The sequence below is a fragment of the Colias philodice genome, chromosome 14 (assembly GCF_061535455.1).
Source record: "Colias philodice isolate Cphi_HAF_F1 chromosome 14, ilColPhil1 Martin Lab GWU primary, whole genome shotgun sequence".
Taxonomy (NCBI): Eukaryota; Metazoa; Arthropoda; class Insecta; order Lepidoptera; family Pieridae; genus Colias; species Colias philodice.
In genome coordinates, this window is record NC_143099.1 from 348345 (window position 1) to 367009 (window position 18665).

The 18665-nt window shown below is 32.1% G+C and overlaps 1 protein-coding gene and 4 long non-coding RNA genes across 7 annotated transcripts in view; 1 reads left to right on the top strand and 4 right to left on the bottom strand.

Moving 5' to 3' along the window:
- The window catches only part of LOC149482594 (uncharacterized), a 40142-nt gene extending 28511 nt beyond the window's left edge, over nucleotides 1–11631 (top strand). Inside the window, exons 2-4 of the long non-coding RNA XR_016316613.1 lie at nucleotides 10569–10802; nucleotides 10929–10990; nucleotides 11065–11631. This is a non-coding gene — a long non-coding RNA (uncharacterized LOC149482594). The remainder of the gene's footprint in view (nucleotides 1–10568; nucleotides 10803–10928; nucleotides 10991–11064) is intronic.
- Nucleotides 1–18665, bottom strand: part of Tomosyn (syntaxin-binding protein tomosyn) — a 209088-nt gene that overhangs the window by 126773 nt on the left and 63650 nt on the right. The gene's annotated exons all lie outside the window — the stretch shown is intronic.
- Nucleotides 1–18665, bottom strand: part of LOC149482593 (uncharacterized) — a 111358-nt gene that overhangs the window by 51667 nt on the left and 41026 nt on the right. The window lies entirely within an intron of this gene.
- Nucleotides 3096–4378, bottom strand: LOC149482595 (uncharacterized). The gene is made up of 3 exons (XR_016316598.1): nucleotides 3917–4378; nucleotides 3729–3790; nucleotides 3096–3654 (listed from the first exon to the last, which is right to left on the bottom strand). It is a non-coding gene; the product is annotated as an uncharacterized LOC149482595 (long non-coding RNA).
- LOC149482596 (uncharacterized) lies at nucleotides 15379–16661 on the bottom strand. The gene is made up of 3 exons (XR_016316599.1): nucleotides 16200–16661; nucleotides 16012–16073; nucleotides 15379–15937 (listed from the first exon to the last, which is right to left on the bottom strand). It is a non-coding gene; the product is annotated as an uncharacterized LOC149482596 (long non-coding RNA).

Sequence of the window (18665 nt, forward strand, 5' to 3'; positions counted from 1 at the left end):
GTAAATTTTACTAACCACATCGGTTTGTGTTTAATATGCCCACTTTTGTAACCTTTTGAAATACTACAGGAATAAGTAAAATGTATCACCAACAGAATATTTTTATAAAAGTAAAAATACTCTCGTACAAAATTATTGTAAAACGTTTTTAAAATATCGATCAAATATGAACGCATGAAATAACAAACATTTTCTAAAAGGCTCTATTAAAGCTATCTCAATAGCATAAAGGAATAAACTACAATATTTTTATACTGAAATTTAGTTACGCGTTAATATTTAAAATAAATCCTTTTTTTACATTTTTAAAAGCTGATTAATTTTTTTAAGTAAATTTACAGAAAAGCAAAGTACCTAACAATCAATAGTTAAACGAGTATAATATGTAAACAGAATATATCTTCCAGCGCTTTTAATTTTACTTCAGATTTATAAAAAATAATTAAGCGATTTATCCATTGACAGTGCAAGACACACAGAGAGCTACAAGCCCATAGTAAGACTAAATAATGCAAATTATAACAACAACACAATGTCAATCAACGAAGACAACGCTAAGTAACAATTTACAAGCAATTTGCAATACATTTCGAAAAAAGTATTTCCACCACAATCTATTTCAGGGTACGTCCATAATAATGAAACGAAATGACATTTTGCGAACGCAATACGAACAGTGAATGAATAATTCAGGACGAGACATCTCGAAACCATATCGAAGCTCTCACAAAACATTGTTTCCTTAATCGGTAAACTTTCACACGTAATGGCATTTCTATATCTTATCTACATTCACATGAATTGTAAGAAATATCTGTTTTAGTTAAGTCACTATATCACTACATAGTATAAAACAAAGTCGCTTTCTCTGACCCTATGTCCCTATGTAGGTATGCTTAAATCTTTGAAACTACGCAACGGATTTTGATGCGGTTTTTTTAAATAGATAGAGTGATTCAAAAGGAAGGTTTTAATATATAATTTATTATGTTTTAGACAAAGCGGGCGAAGCCGCGGGCTGAAAGCTAGTTGAATTATAATCACAGATTTGTACGGAACCACAGAATACTTAATTACCTAGCTAAGGACGAAACGTTAAACTAATTGTATAATGAACTAGTTGTGCCCCGTATTGCTCTTCCTAAAGGTCTTACCATGATATTGTACAGCCTTATAGTCTTCCTTGATAAATGGACTGTCTAACAGTAAAATAATTATTCTAATCGGACTCGTGGTTACTGAGATTAGCGCGTTCCAGCAAACCAAGAAACAAACTCTTCAGCTTTAAATATTAGTAAAGATAAATCTCGTTAAAGTCTGTTAAAAAATATTTAGTATCAGAATAAAAAAATGCTCGTGCAAAATCAAGCCCAAGAGAATACTTTGTAAACAGTTTTAAGAGGGATACAATTCCCTTGTGAGTCAACAGAAAACAGCTTATATAGCTTATAATATTGAAAACTATTATGTAACAATCTTTTTATGCAGAAAAAGTACTATTAAATCTTGTTTGCATTCATGATCCTTATTTATGCTTCAAGACAGGGGAAATTGCCTTTTATACGTTAAATATTTACTTACTTTTTTATTGAAAATCGTTTATACATTATATTAAATTTAATTTTGTTATTTATATAAAAATACAGGCTGTGCCATACGTTGTTCTACCTTACTCTTATCACAGGGGTATGAAAAATAGATGTTGGCCGATTCTCAGAATTTCATGAGAACATGTGTAGCCGTTTCAGAGAACTATGTATAGAGAAGACATTATAATGTCTCCCACAAGAACTCCCACTTAATAAAACTTTATACCATCACACAATAATACCTTCATACAAAACAACGTACACCCGGAACTCGCATTCAAAACTTACACCATTGCTCAAATAACTCCCCAACATAAACCAACTACATGACCTACGTGCTTGCACTATAGTAATATATCTATACGACCCTGCAGAGACTACAAGAATCCAGAAGCATGCTCTGTTCTAGACGTGTTTATTTCCTTGAGTGCAGTTAAAGTTGTTAAATTTACAGGCCAATTTCATAGAATTAGGGAAGCAATTTGCGGGGTCAAAACAACGACGAAGAAATTTCGAGTTGTTGAGAACATTAGGAAGAAATGGGAAACGTCTGTACGATGTAAAACGTTTTATCTGAGCATAATAGATACCACAAGATGTATAAAAAAGTGTGTATTTGTCTTTAAGACGATACACAAAAAAAATCCACTGCTTGGCGGGCGGAGTCTAATAGCTCGCTATCGCGAACGCGGGTGTGCGCGAAGTCATTCTTGCATACTCGCCGCACTGCCGCTGGCCGACTCGGGACAAACATGTATGGAGTCGTCATACAGTTATAATATTGTTATACATATATTTAATTGTTGATTTATTGGTTTTATTTTCTTGCTTATAAACACAAAATTATCTTCTTTTTAACAACTACTTAGACATTATTAATAATTATTAATTATTATTATTTCGTAATGTTTACTTTATTACAAAATAATACAGGTTATAAATAAACTTTAAAATAACAAAAAATATTGTTACTCTGAAAAAATGAAATGGTACCTAATTACGCGGACTACTGAATTGATTTAGATAGAATTTGATGCTGACGTAGATATTACATCATGCCCAGAAATGAAAGGTACTATTTCTGAAAGAAGTTATAAACCCTAATTCTTCTCAGTCAAAGTCAAGAGTGGAAGATATCGCTAATACAGTAAAACTGATGCGAAACTTTGGATGTTAATTTGTATATTTTTTTGTTAGTTGTTACTTAATCACGTCAAGACTACATTACCAATTTTGATAAAATATAGCTAATTGCCTGGATTTACACATAGGATACTTTTTATCCGAACTGAACACTTCTGTGGGATAAAACAGGATTCACGATATAACCTAATTCCACGCGGGCAAAGCCGCGGTCGGAATGATATTTTTTTTAAATAAAAAAATTGTTTAAAAAAAACACAAAATATATTGACGCATGTATTTATTTTTTGCACTCTATTATAATTGTAATTATTCATTACAAATAATCAAAATAAAATAGCCAGAACAAAGGTAGGCAGGTACAGCAATGTGAGACGAGCACTGGCTTATTTATACCAATAATAATGTATTATAAACATTAAATTAAGTTTACTTTCTAACAACAAAAATACATAATATTAGCTAATGTGAAAACGAATCAACCAATCATCCCACAACAATGAAATGTGCACACAAATATTCATCCAAATCGGTTCATGTGATTAGGAGGAGTGACTGCAGCGCCATCCTCCGGGCCCAATTGTGTTTCCAGATCACCCAGGAACTCAATTTAATATACTTACACAAAATTTTTCGAAATGAAAACTCACATTACTATGTAAATATGAATATAAACCGGTTTTAGTACTAAGCAATTTCCCGCACAGGTGTAGTAAGTATAAATGAAATAAATATCAACATCAAATTCTTTATACAACATACTTATCTACCACCTACTAAGAAATTCTTGAAATTTTTTCGTATTTTTTTAAAATATAATACTACTCCAACGAGCTCCTGTTCCATAATTCCATATTACGTCCACCATACTTCCACTAAGTTCACCATGATTTTTTATTTCTTTGCACTTTGTTGCTTTTTGCTAAAAATGGAATCATGCGATAAAACCAGTAGAGCGTTGATAACATACATTTTTGACTGAATAAAGGTACTTACGAAGGAGTGGGTTCACATTGTGAACAATTAGTGTGTTTATTTTCCTTCTGGATTCCGGATTTCTGAAAAGATTATTTATGCTATAAATGAAAAAATCTTACACATTCGTTATGTACTTAAAACAGGGGTACATATCAAACATCGTCTATAATACAATTATCATCAACTTTAAAATAAAACCAACTTACTTCATTAATTTGTTCCAATAGTAAGCATTCTTTTTCCTCCAACCTTTATGTTTCTTCTTCTTATTTTCTTTATTGTCCCCATTTGTCTCATTTTGTCTTATCGTGTTGTCACCCTTTTTTACGATTGCGCAAGCGACACAAGTTCCCCGTGTGACGGCCGTAGCGGGAATGACTCGTGCAGCGATCGGGGTAGGAAGGTACAGGGCGGCTCTCGCTATATTGGCTGGTCAGGCGCTAATTTCAAGTATTTCTTGTTTATTTCAAAACCATCGCATATTTCAAAATTCTAACACGGTAGACGTATAGGTTGTATATTTTATAGTTAATATCCAAAAAGTCGTAACTTTACGTTTGTTATTTTGAAGATGCCAGAGATTAAAAAAAAATAACAATGAGAACTTTGTATTTTTTTTCTATCGAGAAAATATCATGGAATCATGTTTCTAAAACGGTAAACGTATTGTGTTACTATTGAACTTTCTTGTCAAGAATTTTCATCACGACAACTTTAATAATATAAAAATTACGAAGGTTTAAAAAGGGCCGTAAATGTTAGAAAAATTAATTCATCACCTTAAAGACGGTAATTGAAAATTAAAATTATCTACTTGTATATTTGTTGAAACTTTTGTGAAAATTTCGACGCGTTGAAAGATGAATACGGTGTGTACATCATTCTTAACTAGAATAAAATCTGCTGAATTGATGTTTAAAACTAATCATTTCAGTTCCTAATTTCCTTAGTATGTAAATCATATTACTTCATATACAGTTCAGCAAATTCCGTTCCCCAACATCCTTTTAAACACTGAAAGTATCAAAATCGTTATCCATTACATAAAAACTGCAAGAGCAACGGGAGTGTAATTCCAAAGGAATAAAAGCGAAATGTGCACGCTACTGCACAATGTTATTAGATCGTGACACTTCATCGAGCGCCTCTCGAACGTAATCTTGCGACAACGCGTCGGCAGATTGTAGCAATAGTGCCAACAATATATTATATGGGTACGCTGGATAAAGTAAGGCGTTATTTCATGCAATGTAACGTACAAGTTTTGACGTGGAATTCCAGGATACTTTTATATAATTCTTAATATAAAGGTTGCACGTAGAAGTTATGTGTTAGAACATGATACTTAAATCTTGTTTATTGTTTACTTTTTAATAACATTGCTGTTCGGAATAGAACAAAAATAATTATTATATTGAGGGTAGCTAGTGGACGCGATGTGTTCAATTCAGCCAGAGTGAGGGTAGTCGTGAAAAGACGTTGTCAGTCGTCTGTCGCGGTAATCACGCGCGGATCGCGTGCTATTTTAATTTATACGATTCATTCGTATTTTCATAAGCACTTCACGGGAAGTTTCGGTTGCTTTTTAATTGTTTTATATTCGATTGAAATAAACAACACGCCGTGGTTTTGTTCATAATGCGAGATTTGGTCGTTATGTGAATAAAGTAATTGTGCCTGGCTGTACTGAAGTGGTGACGTACTTAGTTAATATTGCATTATTTTATTTTGTTAAATCAACATGCAGGTGCTACGCAACGTGGTAACAGGTATGAACCTAGAGTTTAATCTTAGCGCTGATATACCTACGTCAATGTATATTTTGAAAGTTTTTATTAATTTTATAATTGTAGGTACATGAATAATTTTCAATTTCAAACTGATTGTTCACCGTTGAAGTCACATTTCGTGCATTAGACTTTAAGGTTAGTAGATTAATACTAAAAAGATAAAAATTCACACAACTAAAATCTGCATGTAACAGCGTAATTAACACGAATAACTGTGAAACATTATTCAGATGTCTTTGCAAGTAACACTCGGAAGCGCAACTAACTTCACGTTAATTGTTAATTATCTACAATCCTTTGATACAGGGTCTATTGTGTCCTGTAATTAAGAGCCAGTGGCTGAAATTACCCTTTGGGTGAAATTAGCGAGGACTGTTAACAGTTCTTGTCTTTTATTCGAGAGATATATCTTGGATACATTGTCTGGGTTTTGTCAAGGGAGAATTTCCTGTGAGAATTTGGTGTATAATGACTGTAATGTAACTTGGTCGCCTTTCGGTGAAGGGAAATTCCTTCGTGACTATTTCTATGATGCTTAAATCGTAATATAGAATTGATAGAAAACGTTTATTACAGTATTCGTAAAAATCTGGACTTGGTAATTGGTTAATATACAAAAAGACTACTACTACGTACTAAGCGACTGCTTGTAAGATTTTATAGCACTATAGCTTTCCGCCCGCGGCTTCGCCAGCGTTTTCAAAGAAAAACCCGCATAATTCCCGTTCCCGTGGGATTTCCGGGATAATACCTATCCTATGTGTTAATCCAAGTTACCCTCTATATGTGTGCTTAATTTCATTGTAATCGGTTCAGTAGTTTTTCGTGAAAGAGAAACAAACATACACCCATAGGCCATAACATATCCTCACAAACTTATCAATATTAGTAGGATAGGATTATCATTACTATTATTTATGTAGGTACATATTATATAAAGATTCTTCATTTTTTTCATACTAACCAAATAGTAACCTATAATACTTAGCAATTATTAAAAATAATCTTAAAACAATTTCCCAGTTCTTTGCCATTGTACTTTGTGTAAAAATAATTAACAATTATAGCCGAGTGCAAGCATTTCACTCAAGTGCAAGTCTTTTGTCTTTAATTAATTGTTCTACGATTTTTCAGAAGACGTTAATTGTCCTATTTGCGCATAAACAATAAGAAAGAAAAGAATTATTTGAACGCCAAGAGCAAATTACAAATGCAAATAGTACCTAATTAATGAAAATTGTTTATTTCATTTAAATGCAAACTAAATATAGGATGAATGAAGTTTCAGCCGAGCTTTATAACATTTGTCATGGAGGTGTAGATAGACTGTAATCTATTTTTTATGGGAAAATAATAATGGTTCCGACAAATAAATAAATCTCCAGCTATCTCTGTCCGACTTTTATTCTAATTTACCAGCGTTATAATAATATACCGACAAAAAAATTCAAAGCATACCGAATAAAATACCTAAATTTTGCTGACACCTATGAACACAATCAAATTACATTTCTACTTAAAAATATATTAAACTTCGAATAACAAAACTAAACTTCTGAATAAAATACTGAACCTCCGACGAGATTACTGGGTTACTGACAACAGAGGTCATGTCAATATAATCATTCTTTTACGAATTTTATGAGTTATTTAATTTTCTAGTGTTGGTTACCAAATATATTTTTTAACTCTCAACATTGATGAAAATACCGAAACTGGTCGGACCGCGCGATCGGCTCCGTCGACGCGCAAAAAAAAAATCAAGTTTAGGTTAGGTTAGCCGTTAGGTTAGGTTAGGTTAGGTTTCTTAAAAAAAAAACTACACAGAAATAGGAGCCCCGCGAAGCGGGGCTCCGTCGACGCGCAGAAAAAAATCAAGTTTAGGTTAGGTTAGCCGTTAGGTTAGGTTAGGTTAGGTTTCTTAAAAAAAAAACTACACAGAAATAGGAGCCCCGCGAAGCGGGGCTCCGTCGACGCGCAGAAAAAAATCAAGTTTAGGTTAGGTTAGCCGTTAGGTTAGGTTAGGTTAGGTTTCTTAAAAAAAAAAACTACACAGAAATAGGAGCCCCGCGAAGCGGGGCTCCGTCGACGCGCAGAAAAAAATCAAGTTTAGGTTAGGTTAGCCGTTAGGTTAGGTTAGGTTAGGTTTCTTAAAAAAAAAACTACACAGAAATAGGAGCCCCGCGAAGCGGGGCTCCGTCGACGCGCAAAAAAAAATCAAGTTTAGGTTAGGTTAGCCGTTACGTTAGGTTATGTTAGGTTTCTTAAATTTTCATGAATTAGAATTCATGATTATAGTAAGTACATTTTTGTATTTTTAATAACTTCCTGGACAAGCGCCAACAATAGAAATTTAAGTATAACATTGTAGTAAAAATAGCACAGAGTTTATGAAAAATTAAATGTAATTGATGAATTTCTAGTTGGCAAGTAAAGGTAATAATTACAAAGCATTGTTATCAGTAGAACATAATTTTATATGGTAAAAAAGTATTACAGCAATTAACAGTCATAAGATTTTTTCTAAGATTTAAGTATATCATTCGGTCGTTTCGTCATTTTTAGTCGGACAGAAGTAGTCGGAGATTTAGTATTTCGGGCAGTAAATATTATATTTTTAGTAAGGACATTTTTAAATTTATTATCGGAGCTTTTATTACTACCCTTTTTTATGCTGTAGGTGTAGTCTCGACACATTAATCGACATCGATCTCGACCGAAAACGGTCGGTAACTAACGATGTTCAGTAACTATAGTATGGACCTAAAAAATTTAGTGTTGTTTTTCCAAGAAATTTACCCTGATATTATGGAATATATAGTAAATTAAAATTAGTTACATAAATTTTTTGCATTATTACAAATATAATTGCATATGAAAAAAGCACATGTTATGCATAAAAAAACATGGCAGTTAATTTAATTTTAATCAAATTCGATATTTTTTTATATCAATCGTTTGATTAATGTTCTTTTTATCACATATTCATGGAATCCAAAATTCCATGTATGGCAATCTCCTTATTTACTTTTTTGACATTTGACATCAATCAATCAAAATAATATTTATTATTAATATCTATAAATTTTGTGTTTTCAAGAGGATAATTTTTAATTATGTTCTTAAAAATCCTATAAATCTATGGGATAACAAATATCCTAAGAAAACATCAATCTGCGTTATGTTTTTATATAGTTAAAGCTATTAGTTTTAGATTACTAATATTTTGTTATTGTGAAGTGCAATAAAATTCTAATCAAAAGACTCTAAAAGCTCTACAAGATAATTCTGCTCAATTCGAAGCCTTTCGAGAAATCTTTAAGACATTATAGAAACGGATGGAACTAAAACTAAGGACGGAACGGATAATTTGTATCACTTGTATTTTTAGCTTGTATTATTACATATATTATATTATATGTGCATCATTGTATATTTTATTACAGTACAAGCAAAGGATGAATATATGCAATTGATTTAGCGGTTCACGGGTAATTATTTATGTGTTAAATATAAATAATATTTATCTATAAATTTTATAATTTATAGATGAACAAGTTACTAGAATTATGTTGATGAGAGATGATGGTTTTGAGCCAAATTTTCAACTACGCTATTATAAACTGTTAAATTAAATTTTTCTAATAAATTTTTTTCTTAATTCGATCGTTTTTTATTTGTATTCATCTGTATAATTTTATTATCCTAGAAGTTCAGAAAGAAATTAATCGAATATGAATGCAATAATTTAGGCTGAATAAATGCAGACAGCAGTACACTACATATTTTAATATTTATTTAATATAATATAAGAGGCTTCTTAACATTTTCAATAAAATTTTGAAACCATCTTAAAAATAAAACATTATTTGTTTATTTTATTTTAATTGCAATAACTTTAAATAAGAGAAAACAATATTGCGTTAAATCATGTAGCATCGGAAGTTTGAAATATCTTTTTTATTATAAAATTATAATAATCTATAATTTTTCCGACATTATCAACCGTATCTACAAATCCACACAAACCGTAAGGCCCTTCTCCCATTACGATACTTCTAGAATACGATACTCGAGTAGAATACTATTTAGATATTTGCTCGCTACCCGATGCTCACATATTATGCGACTGAAAAATGACTAAATTCATCATTATTGTGCCTCGTTTTTGTAGACGGACGCTATGTCGAGCGATTCCAGTGACGACGTAAAAGTAGGAAGTAGGTACTGCAGGATTCATCCATATATTGAAAGAAACATAAATTGTAGTTTTTATAGCCGCACGAGAACTACAACATGATGATAAGAATTTTTTATCTTTCTACCGAAGAGATACGCGCGAAACGCGACGCAAAAGCGACCAATTAAACTAGTCGCGGACGTGTAGGATACCGGTAGCGTAATGGGAGAAGGGCCTTCGAGATCTTGTCGAGATCAAACGTCGGTATCATAACGATTGACAATGTCAAAGAATAATTTGTTTTGACAATATTCGAATGTGTTGCAAAGAAATGATTTTCCAAATCCATGAAATCTATATTTTATTTATTTTTCATATATCTACGGAATTGAAATAATGATGTTATTAATTTAGATAAAAATGCATTGCTACAAGGCTATTATTAATATAAATATTTTGACGCATAACGGAAAGTTTTGTGAAGAATAAAAATTATAAACAATTATGTATCCATTGTATACTTCCATCAAATTGGGGAGAGGTATTAAGGTGATGAATTAATTTTTCTAACATTTACGGCCCTTTTTAAACCTTCGTAATTTTTATATTATTAAAGTTGTCGTGATGAAAATTCTTGACAAGAAAGTTCAATAGTAACACAATACGTTTACCGTTTTAGAAACATGATTCCATGATATTTTCTCGATAGAAAAAAAATACAAAGTTCTCATTGTTATTTTTTTTTAATCTCTGGCATCTTCAAAATAACAAACGTAAAGTTACGACTTTTTGGATATTAACTATAAAATATACAACCTATACGTCTACCGTGTTAGAATTTTGAAATATGCGATGGTTTTGAAATAAACAAGAAATACTTGAAATTAGCGCCTGACCAGCCAATATAGCGAGAGCCGCCCTGTACCTTCCTACCCCGATCGCTGCACGAGTCATTCCCGCTACGGCCGTCACACGGGGAACTTGTGTCGCTTGCGCAATCGTAAAAAAGGGTGACAACACGATAAGACAAAATGAGACAAATGGGGACAATAAAGAAAATAAGAAGAAGAAACATAAAGGTTGGAGGAAAAAGAATGCTTACTATTGGAACAAATTAATGAAGTAAGTTGGTTTTATTTTAAAGTTGATGATAATTGTATTATAGACGATGTTTGATATGTACCCCTGTTTTAAGTACATAACGAATGTGTAAGATTTTTTCATTTATAGCATAAATAATCTTTTCAGAAATCCGGAATCCAGAAGGAAAATAAACACACTAATTGTTCACAATGTGAACCCACTCCTTCGTAAGTACCTTTATTCAGTCAAAAATGTATGTTATCAACGCTCTACTGGTTTTATCGCATGATTCCATTTTTAGCAAAAAGCAACAAAGTGCAAAGAAATAAAAAATCATGGTGAACTTAGTGGAAGTATGGTGGACGTAATATGGAATTATGGAACAGGAGCTCGTTGGAGTAGTATTATATTTTAAAAAAATACGAAAAAATTTCAAGAATTTCTTAGTAGGTGGTAGATAAGTATGTTGTATAAAGAATTTGATGTTGATATTTATTTCATTTATACTTACTACACCTGTGCGGGAAATTGCTTAGTACTAAAACCGGTTTATATTCATATTTACATAGTAATGTGAGTTTTCATTTCGAAAAATTTTGTGTAAGTATATTAAATTGAGTTCCTGGGTGATCTGGAAACACAATTGGGCCCGGAGGATGGCGCTGCAGTCACTCCTCCTAATCACATGAACCGATTTGGATGAATATTTGTGTGCACATTTCATTGTTGTGGGATGATTGGTTGATTCGTTTTCACATTAGCTAATATTATGTATTTTTGTTGTTAGAAAGTAAACTTAATTTAATGTTTATAATACATTATTATTGGTATAAATAAGCCAGTGCTCGTCTCACATTGCTGTACCTGCCTACCTTTGTTCTGGCTATTTTATTTTGATTATTTGTAATGAATAATTACAATTATAATAGAGTGCAAAAAATAAATACATGCGTCAATATATTTTGTGTTTTTTTTAAACAATTTTTTTATTTAAAAAAAATATCATTCCGACCGCGGCTTTGCCCGCGTGGAATTAGGTTATATCGTGAATCCTGTTTTATCCCACAGAAGTGTTCAGTTCGGATAAAAAGTATCCTATGTGTAAATCCAGGCAATTAGCTATATTTTATCAAAATTGGTAATGTAGTCTTGACGTGATTAAGTAACAACTAACAAAAAAATATACAAATTAACATCCAAAGTTTCGCATCAGTTTTACTGTATTAGCGATATCTTCCACTCTTGACTTTGACTGAGAAGAATTAGGGTTTATAACTTCTTTCAGAAATAGTACCTTTCATTTCTGGGCATGATGTAATATCTACGTCAGCATCAAATTCTATCTAAATCAATTCAGTAGTCCGCGTAATTAGGTACCATTTCATTTTTTCAGAGTAACAATATTTTTTGTTATTTTAAAGTTTATTTATAACCTGTATTATTTTGTAATAAAGTAAACATTACGAAATAATAATAATTAATAATTATTAATAATGTCTAAGTAGTTGTTAAAAAGAAGATAATTTTGTGTTTATAAGCAAGAAAATAAAACCAATAAATCAACAATTAAATATATGTATAACAATATTATAACTGTATGACGACTCCATACATGTTTGTCCCGAGTCGGCCAGCGGCAGTGCGGCGAGTATGCAAGAATGACTTCGCGCACACCCGCGTTCGCGATAGCGAGCTATTAGACTCCGCCCGCCAAGCAGTGGATTTTTTTTGTGTATCGTCTTAAGCGACATCATTTTCATTGCTGAAGACGGGACTATAAATTAGTTATCGGTAATTACCGACTAATTTGTACAGACTAGGGCCCCTGGCAACATAATAAAGGTAGGTACATACCTACAGCTATAGACAATATTTTAAATGAAGTACATAACTATATTATTATAAACTCTCTACCTATTGCATTTATCATATTACTGGCGGTCGGCCCCGCTTTCTTCCGTGGTAGGTACTTATTTACTTTTTCTCTACATAAGAACCATCCTCATACTTCAAGGAATATAATAAAAAAAGAATTATCGAAATCGGTCCACCCGTTCAAGCGTAATACCGTGACCAAGGAAAACGGGTTTCATTTTTATATAATACTAGCGGTCCGCCCCGGCTTCGCCCGTGGTACATATGAAAAATAGATGTTGGCCGATTCTCAGACTTACCCGATACGCACAGAAAATTTCATGAGAATCGGTCCACCCGTTTCGGAGGAGTATGCAGACTAACATTGTGACACGAGAATTTTATATATAAGAATGTATATAGATTAGTGTTTTAATTATTCTACTGAGGAAGTGAGGAACGTTTCAATTCTCCATCTAAACACATCAAGAGCCCTATAAAATATCTAGTTTAGATCAAACATTAATAAATTACCTAGACGTTAACTGAATACTAACTACATAACACTTCCACGTTAAGTTTAATATTCATTAGCATTTCATTTGAAACCTTTTAGCGAACTTTACAAGTTCTCCCGTTCCTATCGGTGCGAACGAAAACATTTTAACTTTTAAACTATCTCATTTAGAGTATTTTTGTTTCGTTTCTTTAAGATATTTAATCATAATTTAGTTACTTATTTCAAGAGTAATGCTAAAATTTAAATTCAACACTTTCCGTCCATATCCAGACAAGTCTAAACCGTTATAGCGACTTTAAAAATAAAAAAAAATACGTGTGGCACTCGAGGACTGCCGCGGTAAAGTTATTGCATAGCATCGCATCGCAGTGCCGGTTGGAGTGGGGGGTGTTAGGTTTTTTCGTTACCGAATTTTTACATTCGGTCGCCGCGCTCAAAGTCTGAGATAAAAGCTATGCAATAGCTTAATAACAAAATGTATTCATAAAAAGCACACGGCAATTCAAATATACCTGATAAAAATAGCGTACAAAGTGAGCCAATATACAACACGATGAGTAAAAGGCGGGTTCGCAATAAAAACTATTAAGATAAAACTCCCTCATTAGAGTGCCGGGGAACGGCCTTATTGCTCAGGTATATTTTTAAAATAACTAGCAGCTTGTAATAAACGTCCTAATATATCCATCTGAAAGATAAATGGGAGGTTAAAGTCTAGAATCTTGCTCCGGGCTAGATATTATACCAATTACCAGGGCAATAACAAACTTGTATTTTTATTATTTCAAATAAATTTCTTTGAGAAGCTCTTTGAGTCGAATTTATAAAACAACTAGATTTCCGCCCGCGGCTTCGCCCGCGTTTTCAAAGGAAAACCCGCATAGTTTCCCGTTCCCGTGGGATTTTCGGGATAAAACCTATCCTATGTGTTAATCCAAGTTACCCTCTATATGTGTGCTAAATTTCATTGTAATCGGTTCAGTAGTTTTTACGTGAAAGAGTAACAAACATCCATACATCCATACATCCTTACAAACTTTCGCCTTTATAATAGTATTAAGATTAGATACGTTTTCTTTTTCTTATTTTGCTTTGTACTGTCTTAACATTTATTCCACTTAATCTGTGAATAAATGTTCTGTCTTTGTTGAAAATAATGGATTATTTACATTAATACCCCAGTTCACTAATCAAACTTAAACATTTATTCAAATAGTCTTCTTTTAGAAGTGTATTTGTATTTGAATCGTATACACACTTAGATTAATATTTATCTAATCTACTACACAATGTAACCAAGAACCTTTATAGAACAATGCGTTATGCTTACGCCTGTTTGCATGTTGGTGTTTCTGCTTTAAGACGATACACAAAAAAAATCCACTGCTTGGCGGGCGGAGTCTAATAGCTCGCTATCGCGAACGCGGGTGTGCGCGAAGTCATTCTTGCATACTCGCCGCACTGCCGCTGGCCGACTCGGGACAAACATGTATGGAGTCGTCATACAGTTATAATATTGTTATACATATATTTAATTGTTGATTTATTGGTTTTATTTTCTTGCTTATAAACACAAAATTATCTTCTTTTTAACAACTACTTAGACATTATTAATAATTATTAATTATTATTATTTCGTAATGTTTACTTTATTACAAAATAATACAGGTTATAAATAAACTTTAAAATAACAAAAAATATTGTTACTCTGAAAAAATGAAATGGTACCTAATTACGCGGACTACTGAATTGATTTAGATAGAATTTGATGCTGACGTAGATATTACATCATGCCCAGAAATGAAAGGTACTATTTCTGAAAGAAGTTATAAACCCTAATTCTTCTCAGTCAAAGTCAAGAGTGGAAGATATCGCTAATACAGTAAAACTGATGCGAAACTTTGGATGTTAATTTGTATATTTTTTTGTTAGTTGTTACTTAATCACGTCAAGACTACATTACCAATTTTGATAAAATATAGCTAATTGCCTGGATTTACACATAGGATACTTTTTATCCGAACTGAACACTTCTGTGGGATAAAACAGGATTCACGATATAACCTAATTCCACGCGGGCAAAGCCGCGGTCGGAATGATATTTTTTTTAAATAAAAAAATTGTTTAAAAAAAACACAAAATATATTGACGCATGTATTTATTTTTTGCACTCTATTATAATTGTAATTATTCATTACAAATAATCAAAATAAAATAGCCAGAACAAAGGTAGGCAGGTACAGCAATGTGAGACGAGCACTGGCTTATTTATACCAATAATAATGTATTATAAACATTAAATTAAGTTTACTTTCTAACAACAAAAATACATAATATTAGCTAATGTGAAAACGAATCAACCAATCATCCCACAACAATGAAATGTGCACACAAATATTCATCCAAATCGGTTCATGTGATTAGGAGGAGTGACTGCAGCGCCATCCTCCGGGCCCAATTGTGTTTCCAGATCACCCAGGAACTCAATTTAATATACTTACACAAAATTTTTCGAAATGAAAACTCACATTACTATGTAAATATGAATATAAACCGGTTTTAGTACTAAGCAATTTCCCGCACAGGTGTAGTAAGTATAAATGAAATAAATATCAACATCAAATTCTTTATACAACATACTTATCTACCACCTACTAAGAAATTCTTGAAATTTTTTCGTATTTTTTTAAAATATAATACTACTCCAACGAGCTCCTGTTCCATAATTCCATATTACGTCCACCATACTTCCACTAAGTTCACCATGATTTTTTATTTCTTTGCACTTTGTTGCTTTTTGCTAAAAATGGAATCATGCGATAAAACCAGTAGAGCGTTGATAACATACATTTTTGACTGAATAAAGGTACTTACGAAGGAGTGGGTTCACATTGTGAACAATTAGTGTGTTTATTTTCCTTCTGGATTCCGGATTTCTGAAAAGATTATTTATGCTATAAATGAAAAAATCTTACACATTCGTTATGTACTTAAAACAGGGGTACATATCAAACATCGTCTATAATACAATTATCATCAACTTTAAAATAAAACCAACTTACTTCATTAATTTGTTCCAATAGTAAGCATTCTTTTTCCTCCAACCTTTATGTTTCTTCTTCTTATTTTCTTTATTGTCCCCATTTGTCTCATTTTGTCTTATCGTGTTGTCACCCTTTTTTACGATTGCGCAAGCGACACAAGTTCCCCGTGTGACGGCCGTAGCGGGAATGACTCGTGCAGCGATCGGGGTAGGAAGGTACAGGGCGGCTCTCGCTATATTGGCTGGTCAGGCGCTAATTTCAAGTATTTCTTGTTTATTTCAAAACCATCGCATATTTCAAAATTCTAACACGGTAGACGTATAGGTTGTATATTTTATAGTTAATATCCAAAAAGTCGTAACTTTACGTTTGTTATTTTGAAGATGCCAGAGATTAAAAAAAAATAACAATGAGAACTTTGTATTTTTTTTCTATCGAGAAAATATCATGGAATCATGTTTCTAAAACGGTAAACGTATTGTGTTACTATTGAACTTTCTTGTCAAGAATTTTCATCACGACAACTTTAATAATATAAAAATTACGAAGGTTTAAAAAGGGCCGTAAATGTTAGAAAAATTAATTCATCACCTTAAATATTACGAAAACCGCCCGCAATGAAAGCGAATGTAACACAGGTAAATGTGGGTAAAACATTAAAATTAAACGGCCACTATAACAGCTCCGTCCAAGGCCAAAAGTGTTTCATATCAATTAACTCAAATGTGCAGAAAATTCGGCGGAACCGAGTGGAGAGCCCTCTAGCGCACTTTACATTCTCGTTTCGCTATTTTTGTAGTAAATTGTAAGTGTAAATACAGATATTTGAACCTTTTCAAAAAGTTGAAGTAAAATTAATACTAGCAGAAAGAAAGAAAGAAAGAAAGAAAGAAAGAAAATACATTTAATCACAAATACTTAATTACAATTTTTCACTTATAACTAAATACACTTTTGAGAACAATACACATTAATAAATTTTAAACCTTAAAATAAAATAAATATATTCAAATCTTAGTCGATATTCGTGATTAGGTGGACTACTCAGCATTTGCCTCTCCGTGTTAGAGGAGAGGCGCCGGTTTTCAGTAGTCCCCTCGACTTGCTACGCTTGGAGCACCAGAACAGTCTTTTGTGATGTAAAATAAAAAGCTAATAAAATAAATATTTCAAATTTTAAAAATAGGAGAATATAAATATATTGAAGTGGTTAAATAAAATTGTCAATACATAATATAAACTTACTTGTACATACTTGATATTTAAATATAAAGGGTTAAGGAATAAGATGTAATGAAGTAACTTATACGTATAGATAAAATAAGAGTGAATATATACATAATAAAATAAAATAGATAAGGCTATACATTCAACGCTACTGGGGCTGGTTAAGAAATTCAGCAAGTATAACTTTTTTGTACTGATGTTTAAAACTGTGCAGTGTTAACACACGTTTCTTGTTTGTAAGTCCATTATTACATTAGTATAATTAAACAACAAAAATAACTAAATGTGACATTAAGATTTTGTGACATAAAAGCTTAGGATGCTATTTTTAAAAGGCTGTGGACTAAAAATTGGCCCTGATAAATTCATGAAACCAAACCGATAAGTTTCCAATAAATTCATCATTCATTTCAACCATCCTTGACCCCTATCTACATAATATAATCCATTGCACAAACTCCTAAAAAAATGGCAGCGCAATGCGCACCGCTCATTTGTCATCTTACATTTTCAGAAACACTTTCCAAACTTATGGAATATTTGTCAAACTTGCAGATGCTTCTAGCGAATTTGTCGCAAGCTTGCATTTTCTTTGATATACGTCACACTAATGATGCAGAGATAGTATTTTTCGTTATTCCACTTAAGTTTTCAAATCTGAGACAGCTTAAAACTATACGGAAATCGAGAGAGCTTTTATTTCGAAAATATTTTTTTTTAACTATTTTCCCAAAATATAGTACATTTGGTGAGTTATTTATTGCGTATGAAGCTTTCTATTTGTTAAATGTCTATTTATAACAAATTATGTCTTGAATCCTGGTAAAATTTGCCCACAATACGTATATTGTAACATAAATTCTTAAAGCGTTCCCCATGCGTAACGTGAAAAAGGAAATACAGCTTTTTTACTTTAGAAAGGAAAATCTTATATAATGTAGAACTTGTAATTTTAAACAGCCAAGTAAGTCAGCAAATAAAGAACATACCTGAACGAAATCACTTCCATCAAAATACATAGGTATAGCGATACAATATACAGGGTGTAATCGTTAAGTGTGCACAGGCGATTTTTCCGTAAGTATTACAGATAACAAAAAACTTGAAACTGATATCGAAACTACTTAACCTAATGAGTAAAATGGCGGTAATAAATTTTTAAAAATAAATCGAGAAATATCAAAAAAGTTATCTTTAAACCCTCCCATACATTAAGTACGAAATATGAATATCCCATATACATTTAATATGAAAGAT